At 43.4% G+C, this 10,874-nt stretch overlaps 1 long non-coding RNA gene across 2 annotated transcripts; it reads right to left on the bottom strand.

Moving 5' to 3' along the window:
• Positions 1-1,593: 1,593 nt before the first annotated feature.
• LOC115521793 lies at positions 1,594-10,495 on the bottom strand. Of its 2 annotated transcripts, XR_003971173.1 has the most exons (4): positions 10,157-10,495; positions 8,047-8,215; positions 3,801-3,961; positions 1,594-3,004 (listed from the first exon to the last, which is right to left on the bottom strand). It is a non-coding gene; the product is annotated as an uncharacterized LOC115521793 (long non-coding RNA). The 2 variants fall into 2 exon arrangements; XR_003971172.1 differs by having other exon boundaries at positions 1,594-3,961; positions 10,157-10,486.
• Positions 10,496-10,874: the final 379 nt, after the last annotated feature.

The raw sequence follows: 10,874 nt of genomic DNA on the forward strand, positions 1-10,874 counted from the left end.
CCATGCCATGGGGTCCTGAGTCTTCGCTGGGCCCAAAGATCTGGCTCTCCTAGCAGCAGTGGTCCTGGCAGGAAAAGCATCTTTCCTGCTGGTGATGGGGCTGTGATGATGTTGGGACCAGGTGATGGTGAAACTCTTATAAGTCAGCCAAACAGAAAAGAACCCCATGAAAATAGGATCAGTGTTGTAACCAGTCACAGTCACCGGTCACTTCTGTACCCAGAGCGGCGATGCAGAGAATTTCTGGGTGGCAAGAGAGTATATAAGCCATCCTTGATACATGGTTCCTCATTTCTTTCTATTGCACACGACTTGCATCCGAAAATTTGTTTGCTGGCCTTCCAACGTTTGTATGCTAAATGCCACCAAGTCAGACTTAAATGTCGATTTTTCACTTTCTGAGTCTGTTTATTAGAAAGCATAATGCATGTTAATAAAGAAAAAGCTTCAACAGATTTTTAAATGTATAACAAATAAATTAAAAACCATCAACTTGCTCAAATGCCACTATATGTGGCCAAGGAAGGCCAGGAAGCCGATTTTCTATGTTCCCAGCTTAGCATCACTCACAAATATTTGGTCTTGTAAAAGAGAAGATGTGACAGCCTAACTAGCCAAATCCTTACCTATGCCCTTATGACCTTCACCGGCTGGAAAATCACAGACCCACAACAAAAAGAAGTAAAATTCTTTTTAAAAAAATTTTTTATGTTTATTTATTTATTTAAATTAATTAATGTATTTATTTATTTTTCAATATATGAAGTTTATTGTCAAATTGGTTTCCATACAACACCCAGTGCTCACCCCAAAAGGTGCCCTCCTCAATACCCATCACCCACCCTCCCCACCCTCCCACCCCCCATCAACCCTCAGTTTGTTCTCAGTTTTTAAGAATCTCTTATGCTTTGGCTCTCTCCCACTCTAACCTCTTTTTTTTTTTTCCTTCCCCTCCCGCATGGGTTTCTGTTAAGTTTCTCAGGATCCACATAAGAGTGAAAACATATGGTATCTGTCTTTCTCTGTATGGCTTATTTCACTTAGCATCACACTCTCCAGTTCCATCCACGTTGCTACAAAGGGCCATATTTCGTTCTTTCTCATTGCCACATAGTACTCCATTGTGTATATAAACCACAATTTCTTTATCCATTCATCAGTTGATGGACATTTAGGCTCTTTCCATAATTTGGCTATTGTTGAGAGTGCTGCTATAAACATTGGGGTACAAGTGCCCCTATGCATCAGCACTCCTGCATCCCTTAGGTAAATTCCTAGCAGTGCTATTGCTGGGTCATAGGGTAGGTCTATTTTTAATTTTTTCAGGAACCTCCACACTGTTTTCCAGACTGGCTGCACCAATGTGCATTCCCACCAACAGTGCAAGAGGGTTCCCGTTTCTCCACATCCTCTCCAGCATCTATAGTCTCCTGATTTTGTTTTATTTATTTTTGAGAGAGAGAGCATGAGAAGGGGAGGGGCAGAGACAGAGGCAGACACAGAATCAGAAACAGGCTCCAGGCTCTGAGCTGTCAGCACAAAGCCCGATGTGGGCCTTGAACTCAGAATGGCGAGATCATGACCTAGGCTGAAGTTGGATGCTTAACTGACTGAACCACCCAAGTGCCCCCAGGAAGTAAAATTCTTAAAGTAGGGACTCTATTTATAAACCTCTTTGGCTTTTGCAAGATGAGAGCCACTTATGAGTGGCGGCTTTGAACGCTTGGCTATATCTCTGCAATGGTGAATAAAAGAAACAATGCACATTTTGTTAACAATGGCCTTTTGGGGAACTTGTTTAGAGAGTTCTAGTGTGTTATAAAAATCATGTTGACATCTGCTGATCTCTGAAATAAGGAATCATAATAGAAAAAAAACAATATGAAATATATTTGTGGCAGGCACTAAGCATATGTTGGCTTGTTTAATACTTACAGCCATTCCAAAATATTTTCATAACCCCAGTATACAAGTGAAGAAACCGAGCCACAGAACCAGGACGAAAACTACACATCTAGTAAGTGGCAAAGGTATTACCTGGACCCACATCTTTCAAAGCTGGTCATGGTCTCGTGTTAACTCACGAGAAACTGATGAATATGTGAAGGTGTTGACTACCTGTAGTGAAGGATATCCCTTTCCAGGGTAGAGAAATACCTTTTCTCCTACCCTTAACAACCCTTTCCTGGTATCACACTAGCTGAGAAGCTGTCATTATCTAGAAATCTGCAAAGGGAGAGTGAATAGTATCGGAAGATGCTCCATGTGGACCATGATAAGGACAGATAACACTTCAAGACACACACACATACACACACACACACACACACACACACAGAGTCTCTGACTACCGGAGTGATTCCTCTCCTTGTGTTTTGGGCCATGCTAGAGTCCCAGAGCAGGTATGTTTTGCAAATGAGTTTCTCAGTATGCTAATGAGCATGATTTAAAAAACAAAGTTTGGGAGTGGTGATGAGGTTTCATGGTTTAAAAAAAAAAAAAAGGTTGAGAGAAATGGAAATGTAACCAAAGGAAAAGGGGCGTGTGACTATCTACCAAAGATTGCCTCAAACTGACTAGAGAAGCGTCTTGCAGGACTTGTGCTCCTCAGGACACTGTCCTCCTTTTTCATCTGAACACTCTTCCCGAAAGGTAATGAAACATGTTGTCTCCTTCAATTATATTCATTTATTTAAGTAGCTTAATGCTTGGCGACAATCACTTGCCCTCTTTCCAAGCTTCTCAGAGATGCCTCGCCGTCACCCCCAACTACATCTATCATTCATTTATTTCCCTTGCCTCTAACACTTACACTTAGTAGATGCATAAACTTTTAAGCGGTAAGTTCATTTTGCTGGAAGCGTGTCTAACCATATTAACATCTCACCCACTGCGGCTGCTCCATAAAATGCCAAATGATAAGAAGAGCTGGGATTTGGGACTTTTCTTCTGTAGTTGTGAAACTTGGAAGTAATCCAGCTGTCAAGTCAAAGACAAACTTCACCTGTGCCGTTTCAGATCCATCATGCGTACGAAATGGAAAGATAAGGTTACACCCAGTGAGGTGCTGAAACATGGGAAATCGAACCAACCCGAGGGCCATGTTAATTAAAGCAGAGCTCTGCCAAGCAGGGCTTATCAACAAGGGACCTGAGACTCCCCAAATGCGCACAGTTCGAGATCAAACCCAGTCAGCCCCTCGCCCGTGGCTGAGAGGTGCCCGAAGCTCTGTTTGAAGCACAACCTGAACTTTGTTGGCACCAGCCCAAATGCCTACAACAGACTTTGATCATGTAGCTCTAAGTGCCACGGGATTTCAGGCCAACCTGAAGCTCAGCTACTTTCACGAACAATGACAAAAGGGGGAGATCAGAGAAAAGCAAGAAAGACCCCCCGAACTCCAATCACATGCTAAGGCATAACATTATGTGGAGAAGCAGCTAATGTCTGCCTCACAAACCCTGTCTGAGCCTTACTTAGGTCAGAACAGAAGCAGCAACACCTCCCTCACGGATATCGTGTCTTTTTGCATTTCCTTCTTGTTACGTAGTTCTTGAGCACCAACAGCTTTCTCTATAGTGCTGTTTCTTTGGTGCATTTATGTTATCCATGCCATGTCCTGTGTGCTACGGCAGTCAGAGGGCTTGGATGTGTTCTAGACTCTGGACAAACACAGAGATTTGTTTTTCTTTGTTGCGAGAGAGCTGAACCCAAGCCTTAAGGCTTGGAAGGCTGTTCTCATGACCAGTTTGCCAGTTTTGAAAAAGACGTGGTATGCATTCAGCCCGTTTCTTGTGTACCTTTTGCTCGGGAGGCTCCGGTCATGGGGGCCAGATGGCTGGCAGCCAAGTGTTGAGAGAAGGAAGGCTGGTGTGCAGGCTGTGCTGGCGGAGCGCGGGCGGCGAGGGAGCCCCTCGGGCGTGCTGAGTGACGTTCCACACGACCGGCTGGGCCAGGTGTCCTGCACAGAAGGCACTGCCATGACCCCCACACGTTACGAACCCTGCAGTCTGCAGCCATGGAGAGGTATTTCGAAAAAGGAATTCCTTCCCCTTCCATTCCCTTTCTGGAATGTCTGAAACTCCTGTCCTGGGCTCAGAGTGACTAGGTATTTCATTCCTTATGGTGTTGAGTGTCACCTGATAAAATGAGTTACTTAATTGCTAAGTAAAGGAGGAGAAGACAAAGAACAAGGCTTCCAAAAACTGAGTTCTTGGAACTCAAACCACAACTATTTTCTATATTGTTATCATTAGATAATCGCACACTCCTCTGCCTTCTGCTGTAAAGGGAGGACTCTAAACCCAAACCCTTTGGTAACTGAAGTTACCAACTTTCATGCTCTTTCGCCTCCAGGCATAAATCTCCAACCAAAACACGAGTTGGGGGCAGGTGCCCCTTAATGTCACATAGGGTCCTTCTGCATTTTGCTCAAGACCCTCAGGGGGTGCTTAGGTTGGTATCTTTTTACTCAACTGGGTTACGATAGCAGAGCTTTGTTCCATATTGTAAATCATCAAAATTGTCACTTGAAATAGTCTTTAAAGCAGAAAAGGCACAGCCTGGTTTCTCTGGGTCTCCCAATCCAAAGTGCTTATAGGAAGTAATAGCAGCAACAAGCAACAATCCTATACCCATGATTAATGTCTTTCCCACACTGTCCTCGTGCTCTGACCTCACGTTCTACTTTCCTTGCTCTCTTTCCAGCCCACTGACCTGTGGATGCTCTTGGGGCACACCAGTCCTGGCCTTTGCACCTACTCCTTCCCCAGTCCGCCTGTTCCTCCCCAGTATCTGCACGTCTCACCACCTCCCCTCCTCTAGGTCTTTGTTCAAACGTCACGGTCTTCAGGAGGCCTTCCCTGGCCACTCCACTTAAAGCTCCTTGCGCACCTGACACTTCTGTTTTCCTTTCCTGCCTTATTTTCTCTTACGCATTTATGCTAGCCTATAAATACATACATTGTATGTATTTTATGTTTAGCTAGTTTTGGCATTTGTTCTCCCAAGCAGAATATAAAAACAGAGGGTTTTTGCTTATTTTGCTCCCCGTTGCATTGGGGCCTGGCGTATGGTGTTTAATAGGGATTTTTGACTGAATGAATAAATGATGGGGGGGGGGTGGGCAGGCTCTGTGCTGGCCACTCATGATCAACCCGACATGGTTTCTCATTGCAAGGAGTTTATAGTCTTGTGGGAAAGATAGATATCAGGTAAGAAATCAAGACAAAATATGCTTCCTGCAGGGAGCTGTGAGAGCAAATGGTGGGGGAGCCTTCACCTGGTCTCCCTGCAGAAGGGACAATGTGAAGTCAGAGACAAAAGAGAATATGGTGGGTCCCAGGTGGCTTAAAGCTGGGTTGGGAGGAGCAAGAAGGGGCCAGAGGTGCAACGAAGTTCAAGGTAGGGAGGGAGTGGGTCGTGAAGGTCTTGCTAGCAATCTAAGGGAGACTGAACAATGGAGAGCCAAGTCCGGGTCTTAAGCAGGGAAAGGACATGATCCAGAATAGCATTTTAACCGGATCTGAGAGAAGCAAGACACAAAGCTAAAATGAAGTCGACCTCTGTGTGTGCAGACTGTCAAATCTGTCCCTGGGAAAACTAGCAGTCTCTGGACAAAAAGACTAGTAAGCACGGCACACTTGGAATCCTTACAAGTCTAGGAACATACTGAGCTCGTTCCTGCCTCAGCACTTTCACCCACTATGTCCCCCTTACTGGATATGTTCTTTTCATCCACCCAAAGCCACCCACCTTCCCCAAACATAGTTGCAAACCCATCTCTTCTGGAGAATCCCTTCCTAGCTTTTCCTGTCCTCGTTGCTATTTCTTTCCTTTGCAAACCCATCTCTTCTGGAGAATCCCTTCCTAGCTTTTCCTGTCCTCGTTGCTATTTCTTTCCTTTGATCTCCTAAAGCACTGAGGTAGGCACCACAAAATTTAGCTCTTAATGCTCTACTTTCTTGAATAACCTGATCCTTTATTACTCCAAGTAGGATGTTCTCTCCTTGCAAACGAGGACCCCACATCCCACCCGCCTTCCCCCCACCGACCTACAAAAGGATGAGAACAAACTAGAGTCTTCCAAAAGGTACCATTTGATTTAGATCCCAGGTGATTGAATATATATTTTAATCTGTAATCTTAGAATGACTCTTTATGGAGTCATACTTTAGATGTGAGGACATCTAGGCATATGGATGTAGGTCAACAGGGAAAACCAGAGAGGAAAAACTAAGCTTTAGAGGTACTATTTGCCTATAATTTAGTTGAGTGTAATCAAGAAAAAAAAATTGGAAAGTCCTCTTAGACAACTGGGCACTTGTAAAGAGCAAAGACAGACTATCCAGAATTTAAAAGCAAATCTCAAATCCCAACTAGGCAGTTGCCACAAGGATATCCAGTAAGATCTCAAGCCCAAAATTCAGTGAAGTGTGGCCAAAAACATAATGACCACAAACCTCAATACAGTTGGTTTTGCTATCCAAGGATAGCAATGGAATGACATGTGGAGGAACAGCTCTATTTCTGGAGATCAAACGGTTTGTCAGACTGTTACAATACACTCAGACATAACAGTTATTGTAGGTCTTCTGTTGCCTAAACGACGCAGCAATTATCCTAAATTTATTTTGTGTGTCAGTGACAACATGATGGGGATGCCAATCATACCACGCTAGCTGCAGGTGTGTATTTCTATTCCAGGTCCTTACATTCAGGAGTTCATGAAGTGCCCATAGAAACTAACCACAGAAAGAAACTTGGCATGTAAAAGCCACTTCCCGCAAGAATTTGTGTAAAATGCAAATCAGAAAAAAGCTGCACGGGCTTTGCCATTCTTGGGTTATCCATAGACCCGAACACTTTTCCCGTACTTGTTTTTTCCTTTCTCTAGGTACATAGTGTACTTCAAGGCCTGTGGGTCAGTTTTTAACGTGAGTTGCCTAGTAAAGGTTATCACTTGGAGTAAAAAGAATTAATTTCTTTTGTGTTCAAAAATTTTTTTTCTCCTTCAGATTATGATGGGATTTCACACTGAAATCTCAAGTTTGAGGTCGGGGCTATGTCTCTGGGTGGAAAGCAGATACTAGTGTTATACCTGTGCATTTAGTTGCCCTTTTTTTCTTGAACAATCTCTAAAATTTTAGGTAACGAAAAGGCGAGATCAAAGATTCAATTGTGTTTTTTTCCTTGCAACTCCTATAATATGTATTTACTGACTGCAAGCTGTGTTCCAGATTTACAAATATTAGGTCACTTAATACACTGATACTGCAAAGAGGTGTCACTGCCTTCACTTTATAAGTGAGGAAACCAAGGCTCAGACCGGTTAAGTAACCTGCCAGAGGTCACACAATGGAGCTGGAACAAAACCCAGGCCCGTGGGCAGAGGTTAAATCTTTGGCTATTTTCTATCATCATAACAGAGGCAGGTCATGCTAAAAAGTACTAATACTTCAGTGGTACAAGCCACTTACAGCTACATGTATACTCGAAAGGGCTTAATTCTGCTAACATAGAATACGTGTCTGAGGAACAAGTGCTGGGGTTCTGCAGGGCTGGGCTTAAGACAAATTCGGATACCCGCAGCCCCTCCACTTAGCATGCCCATTCTCGCCCACATCGTGGAAATCTGGCAATTTCCCTAGCGGTCTTAAATTCATTCAAAAAGTTTACTGTGAGAGGGGCGCCTGGGGGGCTCAGTCCGTCGAGCGTCCGATTTCAGCTCAGGTCACGACCTCACAGTCTGTGGGTTCGAGCCCCACATCGGGCTGTGGGCTGACAGCTCAGGGCCCAGAGCCTGCTTCAGATTCTGTGCCTCCCTCTCTGTCTGCCCCTCCTCTGCTCACACACACACACTCTCTCTCTCTCTCTCAAAAATAAATATAAATGTTAAAAAAAAGAAAAGGGTTATTGTGAGAATTAACGTATCAGGAGGGCTGGCAGCAAGCACTGACTCAAAGCTAGACATGCTCCTGCCGTCAGAGAGGACTCTCATCCTGGGGCCTGGCTGAAGCTGGGCTAAGTGTGGTGGTTTACCCTCACCTGGGGATTCACGTTCACATGAGCCGAACTCATCCTCAGCTGCTCAGCTGCTAGATGTAAACTTTCATTTTGTCCAGATCCACTCCCAAATTTAGTAGTCAGACTCCGATTCACCAATGTTTCATGTTTTCCAAAAATCACTTTTCCTTCTCATGGTTGGTAATTTTAACTGGAGGAGAGAAGAAAAAAAGAAAGAAAGAGAAGAGAACAGGAGGGGGAGAAGGGGAAACGATATGATGTGCTAAAAGCATTTGTAAAACAGTCATCGACCAAAAGGGGATCTCGGATACACAAAATCTGTTACCGTCTTTGTATACCTCTTTTATTGTATATCTAGTTTTATCAGAAGCCCAAGGGGCAAAGACCAAGTCAGCTTCAGTCTTTGGTGAGGAGCCCCACTGCAATATTGATGACATCATCTCAATCATGATTGTAAGTTACCCTGTTGTCATTATGTGAATATTATTTTATAAGCTTTAATAAGTTGCTGGAGCATTTAAGATGAATGATTTCGAAGTCTAAATTCACATCACGCCAAATATGTAGGACATGTTTTTCATAATTGTTCTTGTCCCTTGGGTCAGTAATACAGTTTATAATCATCATAAAATTTCATTCTTAAACCCTTTTATCAGAAGGAAAATATGGATGGTTATTACCCAATTAAAATACTCCTGATGCTTTTAAGGTACACATTGTGGGGTTTTTGGAGTTTTACTGAAAACAATTAAAAAAAGAGAGAGCAGCTGTGTGTCTTCAAAGTATTTTTAAGTGCTCCGAGTTTGCAGAGATATTCAGCTGCTCTGTACCCTGTTTCCACCCGCTGGTTCTCATATGATCTGTGATGTAATCAAGGAATAATTGGAACATTTTCCCGATGTGAAAGGTGCAGGAGTGTGTGACTAAAGACAGAATTTTCATTTGGGAGCTAGAGAATCCATCTGATACACACACACTTGGCTTACAGTTACCAAGAGCAGGGACCAGGGAGAAGATCACCAAAAACATGAGACAAGTGCATGAATCTGAGTCTACTTCCTCTGCTGGACAGCCTACCACTTGCTTTGTGAGAGATGAGAGAGGTGTGCCCCTTGGGTGGATGCTTTGTGCACGTGATGTTTCTTTCTAGGTGATTCCTATGCCACTCGTGAGAAAGCAACCCAGTAGGATGGACTCAGTTACAATGGCTACAATTTCTTCCCGAGAAATCAAATGGATCAAAGTGATTAATACCCACCAAAAGAAAAATGTCTAGACATCAAAACTGCATTTCCATTCCTTATGAAAAAATCAGATACATATTTAGCCCCATACTCCTTCCTTTAGGCACGCTCAGTTTCTTCTCTGATCATGACCTTAAACCGGAACTGTGTAGAAATCTATCTTGATTTTCTCCCTCTTACTTAACCAAAAGGTCTTAATTTCATGTATACGAGCATCCAGTTCTCTGAAAAGAAAGCACCCCAAATGTGTAAACTTCTGATAGTTTACTTAATATTCACATGAAAACACTCTTGGTGAGGGATACTGTGAAGATGCCTGATTTGTGCCCAAGCTTTCAAACAAGTAGTGAACCTCTCCAAAAGAGAACAAGTTGAGTCTTTGTAGTGATTCGTTGGTGGAGGTGCCTAACTAACAGATCAGTTGGTGGACATACTAAGGCTAAATGGTCATTTAAATCTACACAAATACCTTTTCCTTCGCAGGGTGTGTTATAGTTTATAAAGAGGTTTGGCACATGTTGCATCATTTGGCAAAAATAAGCATACCTGCAGTTCCTACAATCAATTCATGGCCGTCTCCTAACACGTTATTCAACGGGAATTGCATTTTCCTCGTAAATATGCAAATTTTCACTAAGAATACTTAACTGTAGGATCCATATACTAAAAGGTGATGAAGTAATATGCATTCTTAGGTAAAAATAATACATTTTTAAAAGCACATTTGAACGTGGGTCGTTACTTAAATGGGTGTCGCCCACTGTGGCACATTTATCCCCAGTTGTTGTGTTTTGCTCTAGCAAGAGACTCTAATGCCTAAGCACTAGTTATTCCGGTTCTCAGAAGCTATGAATTTTGATAGATGGCTCCTCATTATGAAAGCTTACCTCTTTATGGCCTCACCCAGGTGAGTGGATGGCTCCGGGCTTTTCTCGTAGGCTCTGACCTAGAGGAATGAAGTCTGGAATATGGGATCTGCAGGCGCCGACTTGTAAAGGAAAGACCCACACCTGCAGTGCGCGGCCCTCAGTGATCTGGGAAACTCCAGCCAGGGAACATGGAGTCACTAAGTCTTGCAAAGTAGGAACAGAGCCCTTACTTTTAGGGAGCCTATCCAAACAGGTGACAAAGTGCTACACTTCAAAGACAGGAAATCCCTTCGGACGTTAAATTGTAAGGACACGAAATGACCTACATTCAGGAAAACGGGGAGCCGGTGATTCAGAGTCATGTTTGTTCCAGTTTAATGAAGCGTGTCTGGTGGATATTAACGGGTCTCGAGGATCCCTACTCCAAGGAGACCGCAGCCTTTCCACCAGAAACCCACCTTTTCAAGACCTTATTTTTAAAAAGTCGCTGGAGTTCACATCAGATTGAGGTTACTATGTAAAGACTCTCTCTGGGCCAGTTTTCACTCTTAAAATTCGTCTGGTTTAAGATTACAGTAGCTCAGAATGTTTAAGAAACTCTGAAAATGTCTTAATGTCTTCCTGAACATGAAAACTCGGGGAAGGCATTGGCCTATGGTGCAGCCTTGGAAAATGAGCGATGATTGCTTCAGTTTGAAGGTCAGCCCAGAAGCTCCCCATTATCAAGGCACAGGAC

The sequence above is a fragment of the Lynx canadensis genome, chromosome C1, assembly GCF_007474595.2.
Source record: "Lynx canadensis isolate LIC74 chromosome C1, mLynCan4.pri.v2, whole genome shotgun sequence".
NCBI classification, from domain to species: Eukaryota; Metazoa; Chordata; class Mammalia; order Carnivora; family Felidae; genus Lynx; species Lynx canadensis.